General features: G+C 35.8%; 2 long non-coding RNA genes across 2 annotated transcripts; both read right to left on the bottom strand.

Annotated features, from left to right (window-relative positions):
- Nucleotides 1–4,215: 4,215 nt before the first annotated feature.
- LOC127732516 (uncharacterized) lies at nt 4,216–6,529 on the bottom strand. The gene is made up of 2 exons (XR_007996287.1): nt 4,629–6,529; nt 4,216–4,300 (listed from the first exon to the last, which is right to left on the bottom strand). It is a non-coding gene; the product is annotated as an uncharacterized LOC127732516 (long non-coding RNA).
- A 4,773-nt stretch (nt 6,530–11,302) lies between these two features.
- Nucleotides 11,303–11,843, bottom strand: LOC127732522 (uncharacterized). Its single transcript, XR_007996298.1, has 2 exons — nt 11,715–11,843; nt 11,303–11,387 (listed from the first exon to the last, which is right to left on the bottom strand). It is a non-coding gene; the product is annotated as an uncharacterized LOC127732522 (long non-coding RNA).
- Between the last annotated feature and the right edge of the window lie 3,365 nt (nt 11,844–15,208).

Below are 15,208 nucleotides of genomic sequence, written 5' to 3'. Positions count from 1 at the left end.
ATTGTCATCAGGATGTGTTCATGTGTACTTTATATTCCAGATGTGTAAAACAATTGTCATCAGGGTGTGTTCATGTGTACTTTATATTACAGATGTGTATAAGAATTGTCATCAGGATGTGTTCATGTGTACTTTATATTACCGATGTGTAAAAGAATTGTCATCAGGATGTGTTCATGTGTACTTTATATTCCAGATGTGTAAAAGAATTAACATCAGGGTGTGTTCATGTGTACTTTATATTACAGATGTGTAAAAGAATTGTCATCAGGGTGTGTTCATGTGTACTTTATATTACAGATGTGTAAAAGAATTGTCATCAGGATGTGTTCATGTGCACTTTATATTACAGATGTGTAAAAGAATTGTCATCAGGATGTGTTCATATGTACTTTATATTCCAGATGTGAAAAAGAATTGTCATCAGGAAGTGTTCATGTGTACTTTATGTTACAGATGCGTAAAAGAATTGTCATCAGGCTTTGTTCACGTGTACTTTATATTACAGATGTGTAAAAGAATTGTCATCAGGATGTGTTCATGTGTATTTTATATTACAGATGTGTAAAAGAATTGTCATCAGGAAGTATTCATGTGTACTTTATATTACAGATGTGTAAAAGAATTGTCATCAGGATGTGTTCATGTGTACTTTATATTCCAGATGTGTAAAAGAATTGTCATCAGGATGTGTTCATGTGTAGTTTATATTCCAGATGTGTAAAAGAATTATCATCAGGGTGTGTTCATGTGTACTTATATTCCAGATGTGTTTAAGAATTATCATCAGGGTGTGTTCATGTGTACTTTATATTACAGATGTGTAAAAGAATTGTCATCAGGCTGTGTTCATGTGATTTTTATATTCCAGATGTGTAAAAGAATTGTCATCAGGATGTGTTCATGTGTACTTTATATTCCAGATGTGTAAAAGAATTGTCATCAGGCTGTGTTCGTGTTTACTTTATATTCCAGATGTGTAAAAGAATTGTCATCAGGATGTGTTCATGTGTACTTTATATTACAGATGTGTAAAAGAATTGTCATCAGGCTGTGTTCATGTGTACTTTATATTCCAGATGTGTAAAAGAATTGTCATCAGGAAGTGTTCATGTGTACTTTTTATTCCAGATGTGTAAAAGAATTATCATCAGGGTGTGTTCATGTGTACTTTATATTCCAGATGTGTAAAAGAATTGTCATCAGGATGTGTTCAAGTGTACTTTATATTCCAGATGTGTAAAAGAATTATCATCAGGGTGTGTTCATGTGTACCTTATATTACAGATGTGTAAAAGAATCGTCATCAGGATGTGTTCATGTGTACTTTATATTCCAGGTGTGTAAAAGAATTGTCATCAGGATGTGTTCATGTGTACTTTATATTACAGATGTGTAAAAGAATTGTCATCAGGCTGTTCATGTGTACTTTATATTCCAGATGTGTAAAAGAATTGTCATCAGGAAGTGTTCATGTGTACTTTATATTCCAGATGTGTAAAACAATTGTCATCAGGATGTATTCATGTGTACTTTATATTACAGATGTGTAAAAGAATTGTCATCAGGATGTGTTCGTGTGTACTTTATATTACAGATGTGTAAAAGAATTATCATCAGGATGTGTTCATGTGTACTTGATATTACAGATGTGGAAAAGAATTGTCATCAGGATGTGTTCATGTGTAGTTTATATTACAGATTTGGAAAAGAATTGTCATCAGGATGTGTTCATGTGTACTATATATTCCAGGTGTATAAAAGAACAGTCACCAGGAAGTGTTTATGTGTACTTTATATTACAGATGTGTAAAGGAATTGTCATTATATTACATATGTGTAAAAGAATTGTCATCAGGATGTGTTCATGTGTACTTTATATTACAGAAGTGTAAAAGAATTGTCATCAGCATGTGTTCATGTCACGTTGCAATGTTGTTTTTATCTTTTGTCTAAACTCCTCATTAAAAATACCACTTGACATATATTATATTTCAAGTAAAAAATATTAGGACTTGGATTAAGAATATTTCAAGCAACTTTTATTCAGATGTACTGGGAAATAAAATAAACAGTTTAAACGAAAATAGCAAACTTTTTAAAGCCAAACAAGACCAAGAATTCTATCTAAGAAACCCAAATTTTGAAACTAGACGTTTATTTACAAAAATTAGAATAAGTGATCATAATTTACTCATATACAAGGGTAGATATCTGAAAATACCTCGAGACAAAAGAACATGTCTAACTTGCAAAACCTTAGAAAATGAAAATAACTTTCTCCTCTACTGTCAAATTGATAATATATTACGTATGATTTTTTTTAATGACAGTGCAATAGATAATCCTTTATTTCCAAATTTGTCTGATACTGAAAAACTGTTAGTCCTGCTAAATCCTTCAAATATAAACCAAGTGAAAACAAGAGTGCACACGCTGACATGTCTCGCCTTCTTTACAAACCATTGATTTTGTGTTTATAGTCCTAACTATAAAGCTTTACTACAAGTAACACATAAAGTTAACATGATCCGAGAAAATGACGTCAAGGTCAGATAAATACAATGTACATGTACACCTTACAATCATTCAATAAACCAAACATAGTTGACCTATTGATTATAGTTTATAAGAAACGGTCTTTACTATAAAAAACTTAACATTGACCAATGAACAATGAAAATGAGGTCAATGTCAGATAAACCATGCCAGACAGACATGTACACCTTACAATCAATCAATGCATTAAATATAGTTGACCTATTGCTTATAGTATCTTAAGAAACAAACTTAACCATGAAAACTTAACATTGACTAATGAACCATGAAAATGAGGTCAAGCTCAGATGATACCTGCCAGACAGACATATACACCTTTCAATCCTTCCATACAACAAATATAGTTGATCTATTGCTTTTAGTCAGAGGCGGATTTAGGGGAGTGGCCCAGCCCCCCCCCCCCCCTTTGTGGGAAAATTTTGGTTGGTTACATAGGGAATCACTGAAGCGTGATGGAAGCGGACCCTTTCTTAGGCAGACAGTGGGCCCCCACTTATGAACAATTTTGTGAGTTAAAGAAAAACAGACCAAAACAACCGTGAAAATGAGGTCAAGGTCAAATAAAACCTGTGAGACTGACATGTACATCATAAAATATTTCCATACACCAAACATAGTCATGATAGTTGACCTAGTGGATATAGTATTAGAAAAAAAAAAGACCAAAACTCAAAAACTTAACTTTAATTTGTACACTGAACCATGAAAATAAGGTCAGGGTCAGATGACACCTACCAGTTGGACATGTACACCTTACAATCATTCTATATACCAAATATAGTAGACCTACTGCTTATAGTATTTGATATATGGACTTGACCACGAAAACTTAACTTTGTTCACTGATCCATGAAATGAGGTCGAGGTCAAATGAAATCTGTCTGACGGGCATCAGGACCTTGCAAGGTACGCATATACTAAATACAGTTATCCTATTACTCATAATAAGAAAGAAATTAACATTACAAAAAATCTTAACTTTTTTCGAGTAGTCACTGAACCAAGAAAATGGGGCCAAGGACAGTGGACATATGGCAGATGGAAACATCGTAGCATAAGGCATCTAAATACAAAGTATGAAGCACCAACGTCTTCTAGCTTTCAAAATATGAAGCTTTTAAGAAGTAAGCTAACACAGCCGCCGCCGCCGTAGGATCACTATCCTTATGTCGAGCTTTCTGCGACAAAAGTCGCAGGCGCGACAAAAACAGGTTCCTTTATAAAACAGTCTTTAGAGCTGAGGACAGGGGACTCTTAGTTTTGTTTCCTTGTATATATATATATATAAAATATATATGTGTGTGTGTGTGTGTGTTCAAATCTGTAATTTTATGTTGTTATTTTTTGTTTTATGTCACACATATCATTTTACTTATATGATAATAAAGAATTATTATTAATAAAAAATAAAACGCGCATCTGATCAGAGTTAGTCGAATTAGGGAGTACAGGCATGTATTAACTAATTGTTTCAGGTAATCACTGATTTTTTTAGTAATTTTTAAAACTATTTACTAACTTGATATTTTTGTTTCAAAGTTTGAGACGTAATTTAAGAAACCAAACAAGTAAGTAAAGGACTGGGATTGGAGGGCTTACTTTTGGTTTCAAAAATTGTGCTGTTTCTAGGATAAACAACCAGATAACCAACAAGAATTTTAATTGCACAACTTTATTCATATAAGGCACCGAAAAGACATCAAATGGGTGCGTAGTGCATCATTCTAGTATAAGGTAAAAACTGAAAAGACAAAAATAAACAACCTTTACAATATGATCAAAACATCATAAAAGCATTCATAAAATGTTTCTCTGCTCAAAAATACAATGAAAATGACAAAAATAAAATATTAATAAAAAATGTCCCAAATGGCGTGCCATACATACTACAAGTAGTGACGAATACATAAATGTCACGAATGGCGTTCCATAGATTTAAAATTTAACCGGGAGTTTCATACACAACTCGTATCTCAAAAATTATCTTTACAATAGGAATATCAAATAAAAAACATTAACGGGGGTAGAATAAAATATGTTTGACAATATTATCAATATAAAAAACTTACCACGTTACGAGACAGTGAGGAAAGAACATGAAATTATTGTCACAATGTTTTCAAAACAAAGCAGGAAGTGATGTGATGTTACAAAAAATAGAGTCAAATATGGAACATTAATTCCGGAATTCCGGAGACAGAACACTCCCCGTCTGATATACACAGATATCACTCTTTGTAAAAACAACAAACACAACATTTTCTAATCATCTGTTGAATAAAAAAATATACCTTGTACATTTATTCAAAAACTTCAACTTGGACAACCGATACCAAATATCATTATATAACTGAACTTATGATTTTCAAAAAATAACATATATACATTACAATATCAAAGGTCATCAAAAATACCCAATTGTTCATTATTGTCATGACTATCAATCAATTAACATAAGTCGATAACAAGTGTTTTACTCTGAGACTAATAGTACAAGTTCTGTGACTGGACGGGTATATACAACCGGTTTTCCTTCTCTGATTATGCGCACACGGACTTTGCGGACAATACCATCAGAACTGATTAAAGATTCTTCCACTAATCCATGTGGCCACTGATTTCTACACACAGCTTTGTCTCTTAACAGAACGACATCACCTGTTCGAATATTAGGTCTATTTTCCTGCCATTTCCGCCTAGTCTGAAGTGTCTGAATATATTCTTCTCGCCATCTAACCCAAAACATATTAGATAACATTTGAACTCTTCTCAATTCCGCTTTATATAGATCTTTCAAATTAAAGTCATCTAGCGTATAAATTGTGTCAGTATCACATGTTTTCTGTGTAAGAAGTGTTGATGGAGACAGAATAATCGGTGAGTCGGGGTCTGAAGATATCGGAACAAGAGGTCTGTTATTTATAATCGCAGAAACTTCTGCCATAAAGGTCACAAGAACATCATGCGTAAGATTTTTTCCATTCACTGATGACAGCATAGAGTCTAATATCCGGCGAGAAATTCCTATCATCCTCTCCTACACTCCTCCCATGTGAGAGGAGTGAGGAGGGTTAAAAATCCACACTGTGCCTGATTTATATATGAAGTCTCTTACTGGACCATTTTCTACGTTGACTGTATCAATTTTCAAATTTTCTGTTGAACCAACAAAGTTTGTTCCGCGATCTGATCTAAACACTTTCACTTTCCCACGAATCGCCACAAATCTTCTAAGAGCATTTATGAATGCCGAGGACGACATCTCTTCTACCAATTCAATCTGTACTGCACGAGTTGTGAGACAAGTAAATAATATTGCCCAACGCTTAGACTGTGCGCTGCCTCCACGGGTTTTTCGAGTCACTACATTCCAAGGACCAAAGGCATCAATGCCAACATTAGAAAAAGATGGACCAGGTTCAAGTCGATCGGATGGTAGATCAGACATCTTCTGAAATTCAACTACACCTCTCAATTTTCTACATTTAACGCAAGAATGAATGAATGACTGTATTAAACGCTTCACTCCGGTTATCCAAAAACCTGCCTTTCTGATGGCTCCTTCGGTAAAATGGCGTCCCTGGTCACAAACAGTTTCATGAAAATGCCGTATGAGTAACTTGGCAATGTAATGCTTACCCGGGATAATGATAGGGTTTTTCTCATGCAGTTCAATATTTGCCTTGTTCAATCTTCCGCCGACACACAGAACACCACGTGAATCAAGAAATGGATTTAATGACACAAGAGTACTATTCTTGGGAAGACGCAAATTTTGTCTAATGTTATCAATTTCTGTTTGGTAAAGTTCATTTTGAACCACTTTAATAATAAATAATTCAGCTTCTTTATAAGTTTCAACAGACTTAGACCTTGTGTCCCCAGTCACTGCTGCCGTACGATACTTGGCAACTTTTTTTAAGAATGATATAGATTCTACTAATCTTATCCACTCTGAAAATCTCTCAAAGCGCTCGATCCAAGAGCCGTTTGAAAATCAACAGATGTTTTTAAAACATTAACCCGCTGCAATGGACGCAATTCCTTGTCATCAGTAGGCTCAATCAACGGATATAAAGATTCTGAACATGCTGCTTGATGTTCACATTTAGAGATGAATTCTTCGGGACCGAGAATCCACAGACTACTGTTTACTTTATCTGCCGCAATACTCCTTGTACCTTGATCAGCTGGATTTAGTTGTGTCGGTACAAAATTCCATTGCTCCGGAGAGGAGCTCTTTCGGATACGCTGTACTCGATTAGCCACATACGTATAAAATCTTCTCGTTTGGTTTGTTACGTAACCTAATACAACTCTACTGTCACTGTAGAACTTAACGGTGTCAATCTTTCGGTCTAAATTGTCAGTTACGAATTCTGCTATTTCAACTGCCATAACAGCGGCGCATAACTCCAATCTAGGTATAGTATTTCCACTCATCGGCGCTAACTTCGTTTTTCCTAACACAAAACCTAGATGGGAAGATCCATCATGGTGAAAAACTTTTAAATATGACACTGCTGCAATCGCTTTCTCAGATGCATCTGAAAATGTATGCAATTCAACTTTTGAAGCATCTCGAATTGAAATTGGCGTATACATTCTACCGATCTTCACATTTTCAAGGTGTGTCAAAGAAGTTCGCCATGTTTCCCATTCTTGTCGATACTCTTCTGATAGCGGCTCATCCCAATTCACTGATTCAGTCATGAGCTTCCGGAGTACAATTTTACCCTGAATAGTCACTGGCGAAATAAAACCAAGGGGATCAAAAATACTATTGATCGTTGAGAGGACGCCCCTACGTGTAAACACTTTTTCACTGTCCGAAACTCTGAAAGTAAAGGTGTCCGACTGCAAGTCCCAATACAGACCAAGGCTTCTTTGTAATGGCAAATCGTCCGTATCCAGATTTCGCTTCTCCAAGTTTTCAGCAAGATCATTAGGATTTAGCGCAGCCCTTACTACGCTGCTGTTTGACGAGAACTTATGTAGACGCAAGTTTCCAAATGTCTTGAGAGCTTCTGTAGTTCTATTTAACAAGTCAATTGCTTCACTCTCATTGCAGACTGATGTGAGGGCATCATCTACATAGAAATTTCGGCAGACAAATTCCTGAACATCCTTTCCGTAAGTTTGCTGAGCAATCTCTGCTGTTTTCTGGAGTGCATATGTCGCAATAGCCGGAGAGGGACTGTTACCAAATGCATGTACTCTCATGCGATACTCTGTTAATTTTTTTCTTTTTCTTGATGTTGTTGTCCTCATACCACAGAAATCGCAAATAATTCCTATGTTCCTCGATTACAGAGAATGAATAAAACATCTGTTGAATGTCTGCCATAATACCAACTATTTCTTTTCGAAACCGTACGAGAACGCCAACCAAATTATTTGTAAGATCAGGTCCCCTGAGCATCACACTGTTTAGAGAAACATTGTCATAACTCGCAGAGGAGTCGAACACACACCTTACTTTGTCTGGTTTTTTGGGATGGTAGACCCCGAACACAGGTAGGTACCAACATTCTTCATTATTCTTTAGAGGAGGAGCCAACTCTGCGTGTTTACAGTCAAAAAGTTTCTGCATAAATGTAAATATGTGTTCTTGTTTTACTGTATCTCTATGAAAACTTTTCTCCAATGACTTAGCACGATGCAAAACCATTGCTCTGTTGTTTGGAAGACGTCGTCTCGGAATGCGGAAAGGTAAAGGTGAACACCAGTTACCATCTTTGTCCTTCTGGAGATTAGTTTGCATTAATGTCATAAATTGTCTATCTTCTATAGATAATCCAGGTTTGTCGTCTTGTACAGTGCGTTCGAAAATTGCACTTGTAATTGTATCGTCTTTCTTTTGAGAGACTCCAAAGTTAACACTACCGCAGCCAAAACACTCATGAACGTCATAATTGTAAGGACAAGGTTGAAGGATCGAAGCTCGACCATCTGGTGCAAGATGTGTCAGACATGCAGTAACATCATCAGGAGCATGTATTCCGCCTAAGCACATGTTTCCTATAACTACCCAGCCTAGAGGAAGTTTTTGTGCGAACGGAGCATTTCGAGGTCCAACAATTTGTTCTAAAACATGATGTGCTTCTGTCATGTCTCTTCCAATGAGAAGCATAATTTCACAATCTGGGTCCAGTGGAGACAAGTGATCTGCCATTTCTTTCAAATGGTTATGTCTGATAGCAATATCCGGTGTGGGTATTTCCTCTCTGTTATGCGGTAGATCACTACATTCTATTAACGTTGGTAATTCCAACTGAACCTGTCCATCTAATGACTCAACTACAAAGCCACTGGCTCTACGTCCTGACATTTTCACACGACCTGAGCATGAAGATAACATATATTCTTCCAATGTACCATGCACTCGAAATGTGTCGAAAAATAATGGTGATGCCAATGAGCGATTACTCTGGTCGTCTAATATGATGTAAAGTTTCAAGTTATCATATCGTCCATGTTGTCCAGGTCTAAAAACTCTCACTGGCAAGATTTTTGCGCATGACCTTCCATGGAATGATGTCCCACAAATTTCTGTGCACTTAGTTGCAACATTGTCATTTTGAATATCTATTTTTTCCTCCCCGCCGTGGACAGGCGAACTTGATTTATTATTATTCTGATCTATCGAGTTGTTAGAGCGATTAATATGTAATGCTCCAGGATGGCGGTCACTGCCACATTCACTACATCTAATTGCGTTAGTACATGTTCGTTTCACATGTTTTGTCGATTCACAACAACCGTAACAAATTTTATGATCATTGATAAACTTTTTACGTACTTGGAAAGGTTTTGCTTTGAATGCTCTACACTGGTTTAACGAATGTCCGGTTTTATGTAACAAACATTGTTTTTGTAAATCAAGGTCACTAGAAACATCCGTTTTGTGAACTGAAATAGCTGTCTTATATGCTGGTGGTTTGGCAGCTGTGTATGCTTTTTTAGGTTGGTTTGTCTGATCATACGCGAAACTGGGGTCGTTTCTTATCTGGCTCAATTCTCGAATAAACTTCACAAAAAATGTAAATGGTGGAAAGGTAACTTGTTTTTCTCTTTTATACTGAGATGCTCTATTTGTCCATTTTTCTTGTATGTTGTGCGGAAGTTTATTCAGTATAGGGAGAACTCCGGACGAGGAGTCAAAGTACGCTAACAGTGAATTATATTTGACATCTTCCTTAATGGATTCTATTTCAGAAAGAATGTCTACTAACTCATATAGCTTTTTGTTGTCTTTCTGTGTCAATTTCGGGAAATTATTTAATTTGGCCATTAATGACGCTTCAACTGACTCTGGAGAACCGTAACGTTCATCTAAGCGTTCCCATAAACGTTGTAATCCTTTCGTTGGATCATGAATATTTGATGCTCTAATACTGTTTGCATGCCGTGTAGATTCAGGACCTAACCATTTCACCATAAGATCTAACTCTTCCATCGCTGTAACAGAAAGTTCACTTAATATGTTTTTGAAACTAGCCTTCCATACAGCGTACATTTCAGGTCTATCACTGTAAGTTGTTAATCTTGATAATAGCAAATCTTTCTTTAGAAGGAATCGTGTGAGATCTGTAGCAATATTCTGATGTGTGCTTATATCAGGATGAAATTGAGGTGCGTTCTGATGTGTGCTTATGTCAGGTTGAATTTGAGGTGCGTTCTGATGTGTGCGTATGTCAGGTTGAAATTGAGGTGCATTAGGATTCAATGCATGTTCTTGAACTTGTATATTTATATCGTTATCATTACAACCGGCACTTACACTTGGCACATCATATTTTGGGCGAGACGGTTTTGGTGTTGGCATAAGTGAAAGTTCAAGGACTGCATCGCCTGATGTCTGATTTGCAAATGGATCACATGGTACAATATTATCGTCTGGCGGTAATTTTACATCTTTTACTTGAAGTACCTGCTGTTCTACATATTGATTAGTTCGTTCATAAACAGTTTTTGATAGAAGATCAGATTTTTTACTACCGCAAACATTTTGGTCATATTCAAGCGCATCTGCCTCTGCAGTTGCGGCAGCCGCTTCCTTCTTATAATTCAGCAATTCTAATTCAGCTTCCAACTCAGCCTTTTTAGTAAATGTCTTTGCATTTGAAACTTTTTCTTGTTCTTCTATGTGTGCCTTCTGTTTCTGTAAATCTGCCTCTTTCATGGCGAATTCAAGCTTAGCCTGGGCTGCTTCTGCCTTTGCACGCTTTCTGATTGCTACAGAGCTTGAGTTTGAAGAAGTTCTAGACTGTGCTTGGGATCTATGTGATAATTTAGATGCTTTTTCATCCTTGTCTGACACTTTTATTTGTTGAAGTGCTCGTTCTAAAATGTGTTTGTACTTAGAATCCTCGATTTTGTGCTCCTCATACACTTGGAGACTTTCCTCTGTCTTAGTGTTCTTAAGAAATTTCATATATTCATCTGAATAAAGACTGTATTTACAGTAACACAAATTTAAAGTTTTCTTTAATTCTATCAATGTGTTGGTGTCTTCTTGTTTTGTCGTAGAGAATCTCTCAAGGCAAAGTTCTACTTCAGTTTGTACGAGTTCAATCTTCTTTGAATGAGTATTCACGTTAGCTCTATAAAGGTCAAGTCCACGTTCCGTGAGAGTGCGTTTTCTTGGATCCGTGTTATCACCATTCCCATGTTGTGAATCCATTGTCTCGTGTTTTTAATGTGCTGTTTCTAGGATAAACAACCAGATAACCAACAAGAATTTTAATTGCACAACTTTATTCATATAAGGCACCGAAAAGACATCAAATGGGTGCGTAGTGCATCATTCTAGTATAAGGTAAAAACTGAAAAGAAAAAATAAACAACCTTTACAATATGATCAAAACATCATAAAAGCATTCATAAAATGTTTCTCTGCTCAAAAATACAATGAAAATGACAAAAATAAAATATTAATCAAAAATGTCCCAAATGGCGTGCCATACATACTACAAGTAGTGACGAATACATAAATGTCACGAATGGCGTTCCATAGATTTAAAATTTAACCGGGAGTTTCATACACAACTCGTATCTCAAAAATTATCTTTACAATAGGAATATAAAATAAAAAACATTAACGGGGGTAGAATAAAATATGTTTGACAATATTATCAATATAAAAAACTTACCACGTTACGAGACAGTGAGGAAAGAACATGAAATTATTGTCACAATGTTTTCAAAACAAAGCAGGAAGTGATGTGATGTTACAAAAAATAGAGTCAAATATGGAACATTAATTCCGGAATTCCGGAGACAGAACAAAAATCAAAGGTATTTTAAGACTGCATGCACTTTAACTACAGTTAGGGTTTGAAACTGGAAAATGGTTGGTTTTTTTATAATTTGCAAGAGTTTAACTTTTATAAGACCTCCCAACTTAAGGTCAAGGAACAGTAAATGGGCTATGTCACAGATTTGGTATAATTTTGCATATGACTTGGAGTCGTTTAGTTATATCTGAAAATCAAAAAAAAAATATTGTTGATACTTAAATTTCAATTTTAATGATATAAAAATAATCATATAGTCACCGACTTCGTTTTTTTGTGTATTATTAACCAATACTTTGTAACAGAGACATATAATACAATATTATATGTCTCTGTTTTTAGGTACTCAAAAACGTCAAAAATCTACGTTTTACGGTATATTACGCGATTACGGTACGATTATTTCGCCGTTTGTTTGGTATTTTTCACCTAGGACACAACTTTGATTGATGTATTATACCGTAAAAACGAAGTTGGTAACCCTAATATTATTCTTCATCATAGAAACGGAAATTTGTGTACCAAGAGCATATATGTGTGCCAAATTTAAAGCAATCTGTGACATAGCCACTATTTACGACCGTAACCTGAACTTAATGCTTGCAACAAAATTATATTATACATGCAGGTCGTATTGCAGCCACCCCACCTTTTCTGTAGCAAATATTAATATCCGTTTATTAGATGTTTAGTAGGCTAGCTGTTGACGTTTTATTGCCATCATTATGGCTATGGTTATCATATATGTCAGTGCAATTTTGTAAAATGGTATCAATTTGCACTGGTTATATGGTTATATTTTGTATCATTATACATACATATGATTGACCATCATTATGGTTATGGTTCTGATATTCATAGCGCACTTTTGTATTTATGTATCAGATTACACTGGTTTTATATACATACTGGTTTACATGTACCAAACACTTACATGGTTATTATCATGTATGGTTACAACGTAGTTGCGAGATAAAATTTTAACGAAATTGGTCCGTAGACTAGTTTTGGCATCGCTAAAGTTTAATATCGCATTATCAGGTATTCAAAAATTGTTTCCTTTAAAGATGCCTAAACAAAGAGCTAGATCGATAAGAAGAGCTGCTTCTTCCGACCTCACAGAAAGGGACCTTGTCATAGATCCCGTGGTACTGACAACTGCTGAAACTACTAATCCATCATGACGTACTGAGAGAGTTGGATTTGAAGCCGATGGCACTTATCTTTACAAAGCATCTGGTCCTGAATTGCGAACAGACAAACGCAGACGGACATTATAATTTCTGGATATATTTGGAGCTTTCTGGTAAAAATTTGACAATGTGCCTACGACTGTATTTATTTACATCATTAATCACAAATATAGATGGGAGAGGGTATGTCCTAAGTCTAGATTTAAGGCTCCGAAGGGGGTCTAGGAAAGGGACCTGGTATGGCTTAGGGTTGACAAAGCAAGAGGTGCACATTAACCCCTCCCTCTTCATTGCAGCCATTAATTTAATAATTAGGACTGTTAAATAGCTTTAATGACCATTAGAGTGGTTGAATTGTCGTTTGTTGCTGTGTGACTTCTTTTTTTCGTTCATTTTTTGGTACATTAATTAGGCCGTTAGTTGTCTCGTTTGAATTGTTTTACATTTGTGATTTCGGGGCCTTTTGTAGCTGACTATGCGGTATGGGCTTTGCTCATTGTAAAATGCCATATGGTCAACCTGTAGCTGTTAATTTATGAGTCATTTGGTCCCTTGTGGAGAGTTGTCTCATTGACAATCATATAACATCTTCTTTTTTATACTTATCTTGAGAGAAGATTGTAATTATATCTTGTTTTTTGAGTGGTTTTTTTTTCATGTTCAATCTGCTGATTATGGTGTTCAGCATCTCCTTTGGCATTAAGACTCTATCACATTTATTCATTGTACAATTTAATTTGAACAAGGTCTCATTTAATATTTATTCTTTATCATCGTCCATTTACAGCCAATATTTTTCAGACAGTTTAAACAATTTTAACATCAAGCACGGTATATTTTAGGATGATCACTTCGTAATAGTACTGACTGATCTTCTAATCATTATTGCCCTTACTCTCGTGTGTCTATGTTAATTACCAATCTAACCTTGATGACAGACATCGCTAGTACATGTTCTCGTGTGTCTATGTAAATTACCACTCTCACCTTGATGGCATACATCGCTAGAACATGATATGTTCGCGTGTGTCTATGTAAATTACCACTCTCACCTTGTACATGTTCCCGTGTGTAAATGTACATTACCACTCTCAACTTGTACATGTTCCCGTGTGTATATGTACATTACCACTCTCAACTTGTACATGTTCCCGTGTGTATATGTACATTACCACTCTCAACTTGTAAATGTTCTCGTGTGTATATGTACATTACCACTCTCAACTTGTACATGTTCCCGTGTGTAAATGTAAATTACCACTCTCACCTTGTACATGTTCCCGTGTGTATATGTACATTACCACTCTCAACTTGTAAATGTTCTCGTGTGTCTATGTAAATTATCACTCTCACCTTGATGACATACATCGCTAGTACATGTTCCCGTGTGTCTATGTAAATTACCACTCTCACCTTGATGACATACGTCGTTAGTACATGTTCTCGTTTGTCAATGTAAATTACCACTCTCACCTTGTACATGTTCCCGTGTGTATATGTAAATTACCATTCTCAACTTGTACATGTTCCCGTGTGTATATGTACATTACCACTCTCAACTTGTACATGTTCTCGTGTGTCTATGTAAATAACCACTCTAACCTTGATGACATACATCGCTAGTACATGTTCTCGTGTGTCTATGATATCCACTCTCACCTTGTACATATTCCCGTGTGTCTATATAAATTACCACTCTCAACTTGTACATGTTCCCGTGTGTCTATGTAAATTACCACTCTCAACTTGTACATGTTCTCGTGTGTCTATGTAAATTACCAATCTCACCTTGATGACATACATCGCTAGTAGATGTTCTCGTGTGTCTATGTAAATTACCACTCTCACCTTGATGACATACATCGCTAGTACATGTTCCCGTGTGTCTATGTAAATTACCACTCTCACCTTGATGACATACGTCGTTAGTCCATGTTCTCGTGTGTCTATGTAAATTACCACTCTCACCTTGTACATGTTCCCGTGTGTATATGTAAATTACCACTCTCAACTTGTACATGTTCCCGTGTGTATATGTACATTACCACTCTCAACTTGTACATGTTCTCGTTTGTCTATGTAAATTACCACTCTAACCTTGATGACATACATCGCTAGTACATGTTCTCGTGTGTCTATGTAAATTTCCACTCTCAC

Source organism: Mytilus californianus, unplaced genomic scaffold (genome assembly GCF_021869535.1).
Source record: "Mytilus californianus isolate M0D057914Y unplaced genomic scaffold, xbMytCali1.0.p SCAF_25, whole genome shotgun sequence".
Taxonomy (NCBI): Eukaryota; Metazoa; Mollusca; class Bivalvia; order Mytilida; family Mytilidae; genus Mytilus; species Mytilus californianus.
The sequence above is the reverse complement of the archived record's forward strand: the minus strand, read 5'-3'. Positions and strand labels throughout refer to the sequence as shown.